The sequence below is a fragment of the Capra hircus genome, chromosome 6, assembly GCF_001704415.2.
Source record: "Capra hircus breed San Clemente chromosome 6, ASM170441v1, whole genome shotgun sequence".
Taxonomy (NCBI): domain Eukaryota; kingdom Metazoa; phylum Chordata; class Mammalia; order Artiodactyla; family Bovidae; genus Capra; species Capra hircus.
Genome location: NC_030813.1, coordinates 96,704,496 through 96,718,218, shown reverse-complemented (window position 1 = coordinate 96,718,218; position 13,723 = coordinate 96,704,496). Strand labels below are relative to the sequence as shown.

General features: G+C 42.2%; 1 protein-coding gene across 4 annotated transcripts in view; it reads left to right on the top strand.

Moving 5' to 3' along the window:
* LOC102172613 (ras-GEF domain-containing family member 1B) overlaps positions 1-13,723 on the top strand; it is a 669,201-nt gene that overhangs the window by 621,654 nt on the left and 33,824 nt on the right. Inside the window, exons 1-2 of one of the 4 annotated variants that reach the window (XM_018049639.1) lie at positions 8,903-9,069; positions 9,682-9,727. The exons of 2 other annotated variants lie outside the window; for them this stretch is intronic. The gene's annotated coding sequence lies outside the window, so the exon portion shown is untranslated. Of the gene's footprint in view, positions 1-8,902; positions 9,070-9,681; positions 9,728-13,723 lie in introns of those variants that run through there. One more of the 4 variants, XM_018049638.1, reaches the window with a different exon arrangement.

The window sequence follows — 13,723 nt, the reverse complement described above, 5'->3', positions numbered from 1 at the left end:
GATCACTCACCTAGAGCCAGACATCCTGGAATGTGAAGTCAAGTGGGCCTTAGGAAGCATCACTATGAACAAAGCTAGTGGAGGTGATGGAATTCCAGTTGAGCTATTTCAAATCCTGAAAGATGATGCTGTGAAAGTGCTGCACTCAATATGCCAGCAAATTTGGAAAACTCAGCAGTGGCCACAGGATTGGAGAAGGTCAGTTTTTGTTCCAATCCCTAAGAAAGGCAGTGCAAAAGAATGTTGAAACTACTGCACAATTGCACTCATCTCATATTCTAGCAAAGTAATGCTCAAAATTCTCCAAGCCAGGCTTCAGCAATACGTGAATCGCAAACTTCCTGATGTTCCAGCTGGTTTTAGAAAAGGCAGAGGAACCAGAGATCAAATTGCCAACATCCGCTGGATCATCGAGAAAGCAAGAGAGTTCCAGAAAAACATCTACTTCTGCTTTATTGACTATGCCAAAGCCTTTGACTGTGTGGATCACAATAAACTGTGGAAAATTCTGAAAGAGATGGGAATACCAGACCATCTGACCCGTCTCTTGAGAAACCTGTATACAGGTCAGGAAGCAACAGTTAGAATTGGACATGGAACAACAGACTGGTTCCAAATAGGAAAAGGAGTACGTCAAGGCTGTATATTGTCACCCTGCTTATTTAACTTCTATGCAGAGTATATCATGAGAAATGGTGGGCTGGATGAAGCACAAGCTGGAATCAAGATTACCAGGAGAAATATCAATAACCTCAGATATGCAGATGACACCACCCTTATGGCAGAAAGTGAAGAGGAACTAAAGAGGCTCTTGATGAAAGTGAAAGAGGAGAGTGAAAAAATTGGCTTAAAGCTCAACATTCAGAAAACGAAGATCACGGCATCCGGTCCTATCACTTCATGGCAAATAGATGGGGAAACAGTGGAAACAGTGGCTGACTTTATTTTTGGGGCTGCAAAATCACTGCAGATGGTGATTGCAGCCATGAAATTAAAAGGTGCTTACTCCTTGGAAGAAAAACTATGACCAACCTAGACAGCATATTGAAAAGCAGAGACATTACTTTGCTGACTAAGGTCCGTCTAGTCAAGGCTATGGTTTTTCCAGTGGTCATGTATGGATGTGAGAGTTGGACTGTGAAGAAGGCTGAGCGCCGAAGAATTGATGCTTTTGAACTGTGGAGTTGGAGAAGACGCTTGAGAGTCCCTTGGACTGCAAGAAGATCCAACCAGTCCATAAAGAAGATCAGTCCTGAGTGTTCACTGAAAGGACTGATGTCGAAGCTGAAACTCCAATCCTTTGGCCACCTGATGGGAAGAGCTGACTCATTTGATGCTGGAAAAGATTGACGGCTAGAGGAGAAGGGGATGACAGAGGATGAGATGGTTGGATGGCGTCACCAACTCACATGAATTTGAGTAAGCTCTGGGAGTTGGTTCTGGACAGGGAGGCCTGGTGTCTTGCATTCCATGGGGTCACAAAGAGTTGGACACGACTGAGTGACTGAACTGAACTGAACTGACCCTCAAAGTAGCTCCACAAATTTCAGCCCTGAAGGAATGATTAGGAAGTCAAATCAGGTAGGTTTGAAGTCTTGGACTTACCATCCAGGCTCTTCGACTTGTACAACCTTGGCTCTTACCTTGTTGGGTGGCCCTGGAGAGATCATCGAATCTCTTAGTATTCAATTTCCTCAATTAATAAATGCCTTGGTTGGTGGCATTGAGGTGGGGAAACATGAACAGAGATGATCGTTAATTTTTCTCAGCTCTAAGATTTTATTATTCTATTATTCATTTTCTCCCTTCCCTACAACACTCAATGTTCTAGGACATAGACTGGTAATTAGTCAAAACTGAGAGGATTGTCTAGCAAAATAATCAGACAATATTAAAGGATATAAGAATATGGAACATAAAACTTTTTCTTCATTCATTATAAGAGCAACTCCTCCACAAGAAACCAGACCAAACCACTATAAAGAGAAATTTGAACTAGAGAAATAGTATGTTTACCATTCACTATAAAGATTTTACAAGATGAAGAATATTTATCTAAATAAATTCATGTTAAATATGGTTGAATCTCCTCTCAAAAGAATGAATTATTGTTTAGTTGCTCAGCCGTGTCTGTCTCTTTGTGACCTCATGGACTGCAGCACACCAGTCTTCCCTGTCCTTCACCATCTCCTGGAGTTTGCTCCAACTGATACATTATATTAAAATAGTATTTAAGGTTATGAAATATTTCTTTCTCTGTATAAAAAAAAAATCACTATGCATTATATAATCAATGATGAAACTGTCTCATAACCACGCCAAGCAATATTGTTTCTCAATATCAATATCCCTTCTGAGGGTATTGCAAAAATTACTTTGTATGAATAAGTAAGAACTGGCAAATGAAAATAATGATGCTTATGAAGGAAAAATAATATATTTGCTTTTCTGTAGTTCTTGTCTGGCATAAATGAAAATATGGTAACTTTTACATCTTCTTAGGGCACTTTGAAAACCTACTATGAAAACCTACCTACTTTGTGGAATTTTCCATGCAGTTGTGACATTCTTCTCTACAACTTTAAAGTCCAGTAGAAATTTGTCACCTAGAGGATCACCTAGATGTGTGGAAGAGACTTTCCTGAAGTTACCTTTTCTAGTCAATTCCCTTCTACTTAGTGGTAACTTAGCAAATCTAAATGAATGACTCTCTATAATATTTTTAGCGATCCCAGGAAAGGAAAATATATGCTTCTGGAATAACCACCATTAGAATTGAGTGACCTTCATGAACTCAGTATTCTCCCTAAATGAGACAGTGCTGTGAAAGAACATTGTAAATGATAACAATTGTTAGGAATTATTATCGAGGAGACCATTCCAAGGCTGACCCAATCATGTGTTTCATTGCAAAAATTCCTCCCAAGTAGCAGGGTTCATTTTATAGTTGTGAAGGGCCAGGGACTCAGAATCTTTTTTTTTTTTTTTGGGACTCAGAATCTTGAATATCTAAATTTTTAAGTCCTGTGCTCACCAACCTTCCATCAGGTTTCAGGAAAAGGTAGGAATAGAGGTCAGTGTCAAATACATACACACTTTATTCCTGTGAAATTCCAACATGGCCCCCTCATAGGCTAGGAGGGCCCATGGGCAGAATTCGTTTTACTCAGGCTAGAATGAGGAAGAGGCCTCGAAACCCAAGCATGCCAAGCAGCTTCCTTCCCTGTTTCACTCCAGGCTCTCAGATGAGGAAAGGGAAGTCAGGGGAAATCATGCTAAAAAGCAGGGGAATATAAGGGTTTTTTTGTAAGGTCTAGAGCCAGGCTGCTCTAATTGACCTGATCAACATCTCATCATCCCATTATAGCCACATGACAGGGGGAATCCAAAGAGGATCCCGATAAATCAGACCTCTGGTTCCAAAATGTCTTTGTCTCTACTGAGCTACACCACTGTAGTATTTCATCCTCCCTTCGTGAAAGGGTGCAGTATAGGGGAATCTTGTGGTTTTCTCTCCTCCCTCTTCCTTTAAATTGATTCTCATGCAAAAGCAATTGTTTTTCCCACCCTTTTATATAAAATAATGATATCTGTGCAGTACCTAGGTATTATAGAGTTTGGTTTCTTTTTATCTGTTGATTTTGTGAATTCCAGAGAAGCTGCAATTAGTTCAGACAAAGGACGAATTAACCAGCTACAAACTTATACTAACATACCTTGCTTAGGAACTGTTTAATGATTTTTCTCAAAATTGCATCTGGTCATTCTTCCTGTTTCTGCTTTCTGAAATGCTTGTAATCTTCTGTCAAAATATACGTGAGGCAGTATACATCATACTTATAAAACACGGGTTTGTCTTCCTTGGCTTTGAAAGTGAGAAGGCTGAGGATGTGGTCTAGACTGGCTGTTGATAAGCTGTGTGACCTATGCCTTTGTTTCCTGCCATTTATAAACTGGGGCTAAGATTCCATATCCTTGTACTGTTCATCTTCATATTTCAGAGTGACACTAAGAAGCTAAATGAAAGAGAATATGTGGAAGTGTTCTGAAGAGTTACTTGGCCATTTCACAAGGCCCTTTAAGATCCAGAGAGAGGGAATTCAATACCAATAAAGGCTGCTGTTCTATTGGGAGCATTGTTGTTCAATCACTAAATCATGTCCAACTCTTTGTGACCCATGAACTGCAGCATGCCAGGCTTCCCTGTCCTTCAGCATCTCCTGGAGTTAGCTCAAACTTATGTCCATTGAGTTGGTGATGCCATCCAACCATCTCATCCTTTGTCATCCCCTTCTCCTCCTGCCTTCAATCTTTCCCAGCCTCAAGGTCTTTTCCAATGAATCAGCTCTTTACATCAAGTGGCCAAAGTATTGGAGCTTCAGCTTTAGTGTCAGTCCTTCCGATGAATATTCAGGACTGATTTCCTTTAGGATGGACTGGTTGGATCTCCTTGCAGTCCAAGGGACTCTCAAGAGTCTTCTCTCCAGCACCACAATTCGAAAGCATCAATCCTTTGGCACTCAGCCTTTTTTATGGTCCAACTCTCATATCCATACATGACTACTGGAAAAACTATAGCTTTGACTAGACAGACCTTTGTTACCGTTTTTCTTACACTGAAGCCTTGGTCCGTTCCTATATACATTTCCCTATTTAGTTCTATTTGGTGTTCTGGAGCCTTATTCCTCTTTGATATGATGCGCTTTAAGCATTTGAAGGCAGTTATTCTTTGTGAGATTTTCATTTAAATTTCTTGTATCTTAAGAAAATCATAAGCCACAAAAAATGATATTTAACTTGTGTCTGAGACAAGTGATAAATGTTGCTTTGCAATAAAAAGAACTGGTCTCTGGTTTATCTACACATATCTACCAGTTTTAAGAGCAATGAAAAAGCCAGACTCTGGTTTTAATTTATATACACATAGCTACTAGTTTTAACAGAAATATCTTGGATGTGAAATGACCAAGAAATAGAGGATTTTTTTTCAGATATTATTTCAGAAATCTCAGAGTAATTATATCCATTCTGTAGAGTTGATTGGAACATTGGAATCAGAGAGATACAAGTTTCATTCATGGCTTCTCCATTTGAATGTTCTTGGCAGTTATTTACCTTCTTAAGCCTTAATTCCTGATCTCATTAGTGGAGAAAACAGTACCTATATCCCAGAGTTTTGGTGAGGACAAACGATAATGTAAACAAATATGAAAGTGAAAGGGTTAGTTGCTCAGTCCATAAAAGGAATGTGATGAAATACTCAACAGCGAGTAAACGAAATGAACACCATCAACGTGGTGTGGATAGATGATCAAAACTTAGAAAAAACCTCGAGAAAGAAAATGAGATGGATCGCACAAAAATGTTTAGGTAAATAAACTCTTGTGGTGCTCACATAAAATACACGTCATCGTTCATGAAACGCAGATCAAAACATCCACACCACATCTGTGAGAAGGAGTAAGTGGCTTTGGGTGAGAAGTGGGGTCTTAGATGGGAAATGAAAGAGAGTGAAATTAAAGGAGGAATGTGGGACATGAATCAGTCGTGATGACTGTTCTAATTTTGTGAGCTTCAGGTCCAAAGGGAAGGGAAAGAAAAATAATGTTCAGCACAGAGCTGGCCACATAGCAGAAGCTCAGTACAAGTGGCTGTTTTTATTACCCAAGTGAGGTCCTACTCAGCAGGAGTTTATTTGCATCAATTTGACCAACATTACTGAGCTTACCAACATGTCAGAGACAAGAGCTGAGCCAATGGAGTCCAAAGACCAGAAAGAAACTATGACAAGTAGAGGATGGAATGAATATCTTTTCATGATAAAAGGTAGTTAAATACATACTCATAAAAGCTATTATTTACCATTTGCGAGGCATTCATTCATTCAACCAACATATAGATAGTGAGTGTTTACTATGTGTTAGATACTGTTCTAGACATTGGAAACAGCAGAAAGACCACAACTGCAACAAGAAACCACAAACTTGGCTCTTAAGGAACTTATATTATAATGAAGGGAGGGAAGCAAATACTAATAAGTAAAATAGACAGTATGTTAAATGGTAGAAAGTGCTATGGAAGAAACACAAAACAGAGGAGGATGAGATGGATGGGGGGAGGGGATTACAGTTTTAAATAGGGAGATCAGGGGACTTCCCTGGTGGTGCAGTGGCTAAGACTCCACTCTCCCAATGCAAGGGGCCCGGATTTGTTCCCTGGTCAGGGAATTAGATCCCACATGGTGCAAATAAGATCCCACATACTGCAGCTAAAGATCCTGCATGCCACAACTAAGACCTGGCATTGTGTGTATGTGTGCTCAGTTGGGTTCACTCTTTGCGACACCATGGTCTGTAGCCCACTAGGCTTCTCTGTCCATGGAATTTTCCAGGTAAGAATACTGGAGTGGGTTGCGATTCCCTTCTCCAGGATATCTTCCCAAACCAGTGATCAAACCCACGTCTCTAGTATCTCCTGCATTGGCAGGCGGATTCTTTACCACTAGCGCCACCTGGGAAGCATTAAATAAATACTAAAATGAATTTTAAAAATAATAAGGAGGTCAGAAAAGGCTTCTCCAAGGGACACTTTTCCAAGTTTATTTTATGTGTTATATCTTTTCATCTTGTTCCATAAAGAATTTGCTTTTATAAAGCATGACTGCTTTTTTTAGATGAATCAGCTGGGCCTCAAGAATCCTTCCTTGCCTTTTCTAAGGTTTGATCACTGGCTAAGAGACAGAGGATTAGAGTTTGAGCCACCTAACTCTGGAGCAGTCTCCTTATGTGTTACTCTCACACAGAGAGCTGGCAGGGGCTCTGGGGAATGAGCCAGAATGGGGAGCAGGAATGTGGTTTGGAAAAGCACCGAATCAATAGTATCATAGTATCTATTATGTATTTTTGAGAAGTTAAAACAAACATCTTTTATTTGGATGGAAGAAAGAAAAACTGCAAAATGTAAAACTGGGCAAATCTTTTGGGCTGGTGGGTATATCCGGAGGCTACTACAAAGGATGTCAAACATTTCCATTAAGAAATCATGATTTACTCCAGCTCTTATTTATTGCTACAGGAGCAGGAACTTCAAGACTGGAAATGACTTGCCCAACCTCTTATGGCTTGTTTGCCACAGAACCAGGGTGGAAAACTGAGCTCGAAAGACTAGCCAACCAGCACAACCACAACAGGGCTGGGCCACCCAAGCCTGGTGCTTTACTCTGAATAGCTAGCTGGCCATGCCAAGCTGTCTTGGCCTTATGGCTCCTTCTTTAAACTGTAGAGAAGCTCAGATAAGTGAGAGTGCCTTCCTGAGTCATGGGGGGGGCGCGGGGGGGGGGGCGGATGGAGTGGGGTGAGGGGTGAGGAGACCCATTTGTAGAAGAGAAGGATGGGGTATAATTAGTGAAAGAGAAGCCCCAGGAGGCACTGATGAAGAAGCTGAAGGGAGGGATGAGCTCAGCATAGGCAAGGTGAACTTCAAGAGCACTGTTTCCATCCCGGGAAGGAGGAAGGAGGGAGAGAAGATGGCGCAGAGACAAACGAAGTTCCTCTATCTCAGTAATCCTAATTACAGTCCTATAGGCCAGGTATGAATAATGTTGTTTTATACATGGGAAAACGGAAGCTCAGAAAAGCTGCTTTACTTATCCAAGGTCACATAGCAGGCAAGAGAGTCTGTTGATGTGTGTGTGCGTGCATTTATTTTTTAAAACTTCTTATATTGTATTAGAGCATATAGCCAGTTGGGTTTCCCTGGTGGCTCAGACTGTAAAGAATCCGCCTGCAATCGAGACCTGGGTTTGATCCCTGAGTTAGGAAGATGCCCTGGAGAAGGGAATGGCTACCCACTCTAGTACTCTGACCTGGAGAATTTCATGGACAGAGGAGCCTGGCAGGCTACAGTCCATGGGGTGGCAAAGAGTAGACAGGACTGAGCTACTTTCACCTCACTTCGCTTCATATAGCCAATTAACAATGTTGTGATAGTTTCAGGTAGACAGCAAAGGGACTCAGCCATACATACACATGTATCCTCCTGATGCTTTAAGATTTTATTCTTTTCTTGCATCTCTTCCTTCCCCTGTTTTTCATCTTTTCTTCCCTCCAGCCTCTTTTTCCTCGTACAAGGTGAAGTACTGGGGGTTTTACCTCTTTTTCTAAAATAGTTATCAAGTATCCAATGATCAAGTATAAGGTTACCATGACAGCAAGACATTTACTGAGGTCAGGCCACCTCTTTGCCTCCAGAATCTTATTTCACAGCACAGTTCCCTTTCATCGTGGCACCTGTAACCGCCTCAGTTTTACATTTTGTTCGGGTGACGATTTTCTTAATGTTTGTCCTCCACTAGACTGTAAGCTTCATAATTGCAGGGACCAACCTGGAGTGTGCCCCCAGCGTTTGGCACAACCCTGGCACTCAGGCTTTCCATAAATATTTGCTGAGCGAATGTTCTTGTGGTTTCTCTCCGCTCCCTTCTGAAAGTTACACGGACAGTAACCTCTAGCTCATAATTATGTTAATAGAGACGGTATAACAAGTCGGTCCGGTATTTACAGGTAGCACACAAGTAAACGAACACACACAGGCACACACATGACTGCACAAACAGCCCCCGGCAGGTGCACTTGGGAGGAAGCGCACGCCGACCGAGCTAGCCGAATCAGCGTTGGTAAACACTGCGGCGCCGGGCTCCGCTGGCCTCCGCAGCGTGGGCGGGCACCGAGGCAACCTCGCTGCTGGAGTCCCGGGCCCCTGGGGACGCGTGGGCGGGTCCCGGGCGCCGGGGGCGGTGGCGGAGTGGGCGGGGATCTTCGCCGTGATTGGCCCGTGAGGAAGGGCGCAGGGCGGGGCTGACGGCGGGGGCGGGCCTTCGGAGCCAAGTAGGTGTGCGCCCCGGCCGCGGCCGTAGTTTCAGTATAAACAAGGCACCAACCAGACTGGTTGGACAGAGTTCGTTTTTTTCTCCCCCAACCTTCCCGCGCGCTTTCGCTCCCTGTCCTTTGGTTGCGTTGGTGAGCACACGGAAAACAGTCGGGAAGCCGAGGACGCGGGGTCCATCTACAGGTGAGTTGTTCCCTGATCAGTAGTTCTCCTGGGAGAAACCAGAGCCCGGCTGCGGGAACGCGCGACCCTGCTGCGCGCTGCCCTCTCCCAGGCTCTCGGACTCGCTCCCGCTGTCGGTGCCCCTGGAGGCGTCGGGAGAGCAGGGTGAGCGAGCGCTCTTGGTGCAGAGCGTTCCGCGAAAGCGAGTGGAGTGGGGAGTTCTCCTGCCTGGCCGCCGAGGGCGTCTGGGGCCGCCCTTGGAGCGGTCACGGTGCCAACAGGTGCGGGACCCAAGCCGATGGGGTCCAGGAGAGGACAGGCTTGGATTTTTGCCTTGTTTTTCTCAGCCGGATCCCACGGCCAGGCCTTCTGTCTCGAGATCTTGGTACAGGTTTTGAGGATCTATCCGAGACCTAGTCGCTGTTCATCCTCTCTTCATCCTCTTCTCCCTTCCTGGGTTGTTTTCTTCTACTTCTTGGCTAGTTTTCGTGCGTGGGTGGGTTGGGGGGAGGGGTGCTGTTTATTTTTGGTGTCGGAGCCTTAAAATCTTAAGGTTTGACTTAGAAGACACAAGGGAACAGAAGTCATGTGCTCACCACTGACACGGTGATATTCTTTAATTCCTGTGTTTAGCTGGCCACTTGGGACAGAGTGTCTCCTTGCTCTTGCCTGAGCTCAGGTGAGTCGTCGTGGGTCACCTGGCTGGGAGATAGTAATCTGAACTGTGGGTACCTGGGAGCTTCGCGGGCTGCTGGCGGGAGGGAGGCTCCTTTCTCGGGGAACCGTGGAAACTTCAGTGCTGTTCCTGAGAAAAAGCAGAACACGGGGTCTGGAGAGTACGTGGGTGTGTCTCTCTGTCTACGTACCACTGGAGTATTGATTCTCACCCTACCCCAACGTGATCCGCGCAGGTCAGGCGAGAGCAAAGTAGCTAAGTCCTCTGACAGTGCCGAGTGGCGCAAGTGTACCAAGAGGGCGTCCCTAGGGAGCGACCCTCTTTTCTGAGTGGATGGATATGCCCATCTTTGCTAACGAATTCAGTGGGTATAGTGTATATGGATGGATATGCACACAAATTTGTGTACGTGTGTTTGGGTCGAAGGCGTCTCCAAGGAGTCGTTCGTCAGCAGCCCATGTGACGGGGGTCAGGGACTGCTGGTGCGCGTAGATCTATATTTAGACCTCGATGATCTGATGGCCTGGGAGGGTCTCGGAACTGGGTGCATAAAGGGGAAGAGTTCAGGGATCAGGCTTTTGCCCTCTTGATTAATGTCTGGTACAGTCAGACTCAGATGGGGTGAATAATTATTCTTTCCTTCTGAAGACAGCGGCTAGAGCTTAGCATGTGATGGCTGTGTCTTAATTTAAAACATAGACCGTGGTGATAAGCCTAGGCTAAGAAACAAGGAGGTTACAGTTCACCAGAGTATATGCCCGATCAGAGATATGGGAGGAAAACAACTAGTCAGGTGAGGTTTAGGGCAAATGTAGAAGTGACTTCTAAAAGGATATAAAAATATAAATGCTAGGCTGTTGAGATTTTCGTAACAGATTAAAAAGTGTGGCAGCTTGTTGGATCCTATTATTAATGGTTATTTTATTTGGGGGGGGGGAGGGAGGAGGGGGTTGGGCCAGGGAGGACCTGGGGCATTTTTGACAGAAATCAGGGTTCACAGCTGATGCTCTGTTACACCTTTCCAGCAAAAAGTGGAGAAGATCAGCTACTGATTAGCAAGTTTCTTGTTGGCATCCTTCTACATGTTGGTCAATCCTTTGTTTTCCTAGAGGTGGCAACATTTCTGGCTACTAAGCCTAGTACTTTCCAGTGGTCTAATGGACTATTAAAGTCTTAGAATTTATGTCACCCTTGGTGCATTTTCAGTCTTGCTCTATTTTATATGCTCCACTAGACACTTAATCTGATGTTTGAGATCCTACTGACTTTTGGAGTAGAAAATCATAAACCATTTGTATTTATTTTTAAAAATTTAATTTATTCTTATCCATATATTAAATATTTACATATTATTTATCATAATTCATGCTTATTACTAACACTGCATTCTTACAGTCTAAAATTAGCTACTAGCTAATAAGCTACAATAGACAAAAAAATATCAATTGAATAACACCTCTCTAGGAGAAAGAAATGGTTAAGAAAATTGAAAGGGCAAAGCTAGGTGATAGTCTGTGTTGGTAAGGTACCTAATATGGCAGAGGAAAAGATGGGTTCAACTTCATCAATCTCCAGAGGTGGCCTGGAACAATTGGACTTTGGAGGAAAATTTGGATGACCCCAGAGAGAATATCTGCTTGAACAAGAGATGAGGAAATGTATCCTCCCTTCCTTGGGAGAAGAATCTGGCATCTCTAAAGCAGGGACTTAGAATCTTGATTCTGATGCCACAGATAATAAATGGAAAAGCCAACATTTTGTGTGGTTGTAAGGAGATGAATTATACTATTGAAAATACTGCTTAAGATTGATGAGGTTTTTGTCTTTAGTGGTTGAATTCAGATGTTACCTCCCCTTCAGTTGTACTTTGGGGTTCGCAGTTAAATCTATAAAAATTAGATTTGTGCAACCCTCTTATCCTAGAATGACAGATGTAGCCAAGTGCTATAGGCAGATTTCTGCCTTGGAAATAGAGACGAGGGGTCTAATCAGTATGGAGCCCTAACAAGTCACTCCTTCTCTCCCTATGCCTGCAATATCTGTGAAATTGATGAGTTGTCACACTAGATGATTTATGAGTCTCTTTTAGCTCTGTGTTAGCTGACTTATTTTGCTATACTATCACTTCATTCATTTGTACCATTTATTGGCTGTGGAAGAATGAAGGCTGAAGTAATGATCTGTGGTTAGATGTTCAGCTACTTTCTGGGTACACAAAAATGAAGACAGGAGAGTGAAATTTCTTATTGATGAAAATTATGTAAAGATTTACTATTCGCCTGAACTGCCTTTTGTTTTTCTCCTACAAGTGTTTTTAAAAATGCTAGTTTTCAAGAAGGCTGAATGAGGAAAATTTTTTGACCTTTTAATTTAGTGTTACTATTAAAACCAATCATCTTAAAATCAATCTTTTGACCAGTCTGTATATTACTTTATATGGTCTGTATATTACTTTGTTTCAAGGTATGTCTATGTCTAGAAGTCATTCAGTTGATTCATATTTTATTAGGAAACTCTGGTATGAAAATTACTGTAACACAGAGAAAGCACAAGTTAGTCTTGTAAGAAAGGAAAGCACTTTATAGACCACTAATATCCTTCTGTTTATCTAAAAGGGAAGAATGGAGGAGGGGTGGCAGATAAGGGTAATTTTTCAAGAACTTGCAGTCAAAAAAATAGTATTATCCCAGTAACCATGTTGATAGAAAATTATGCTTGTTTACTAAATGTCCTAAGTATCAGGTTATTTTCCTACTGAGGTAAATTGGGTGTAGAAACATAAACCCTTTTAGTTAAGGTTGCTTCCCCATTTGATATTCTGTAATTTGACTTGAAATCTATCATGTGTAAATGATGATTCCACTACTTATCTCTGTGCTGTGCAACATGGTAGCCAGTGCTGTTCAGTAACTAGCCACATGGGGATATATGAACTTAAGTTTAACTAAATTAAACAAAACAAAAAAATTGCACGAGTCATGTTTTAGGTGCTCAATAGCTACGTGTGTAAGTGGCTGATGTATTGGCCAGAAAAAGAAAGTTTCAAATATCTCAGCAAGCTCTTTTTGACAGCCCTTAATTAGATGATGATGATTTTGATTATCCAGAAGATCATTTTTATTCCTCTGGGAAAATGACAATTAATTCTCATCATAAACAGCACCCAAGACGTAAGGAAATAAGACCGACTGGCTTTGTATGTTTGCAACTGTATATCATGAGCAATGCCACCTTCCAAATTTCAGTAATTTGCCACAATCACACATGCCAATTTCTCAAAAAATTTCCCCCAGAACTCCCAATTGTCCTTTTACTTTTCTAAACCAGCACCTACTGTTTCTGCTAGAATGCACCAGCCCTTTCAACGACAAGGAACGTGGAGCCATCTACTGTTAAGGCCAGGAACTGCATGGAAGTTGTAGATGAAAAACTGCAGGAAGAATATGCATGGGGATCATTTCCTACAAAAAAAAAAAAAAAAAAGTAAAGATTTATCTCAAAGAAAGGTTTTAAATTATCCTCCAGGCCTATTTATAGTTTCCATGTACTGAATTGTTATTTTGTGTCTTGATAAACTGCTGACAAGATATTACCAGTCAAAAGATGACAAACTTTAGCTTTGTTTTTCTTCCAGGGAAACCAAAGATAGTAATTATTTGAGTCAGAATTCCTTTCCTTCGTTGATTAGGAATTAGTTGTTTTTTTTTTTTAAAGTAGCATCTAGGGGAAATGAAGCAAAATGCAAATTCATTTTTTATATGGAAACCTGTAACAAATCAGGAAATACCCCTATTTCATGCTTATAGAGAGAAATAGGACCTTCTTTCCTCAGAAATACTGATTATTTCCCCTTGACTGTGAGATCCCCTAAGCATCTGGGGCTCAGTTCCAAAGAATGTACTTATCTGGGAGTTACTTACTTTTTGTTCTCACGCCAAAGAGGTGAGTCCATACTTACTTGTCTGCTCTGCATTGTTTGTAATCTCAACACAATACCTC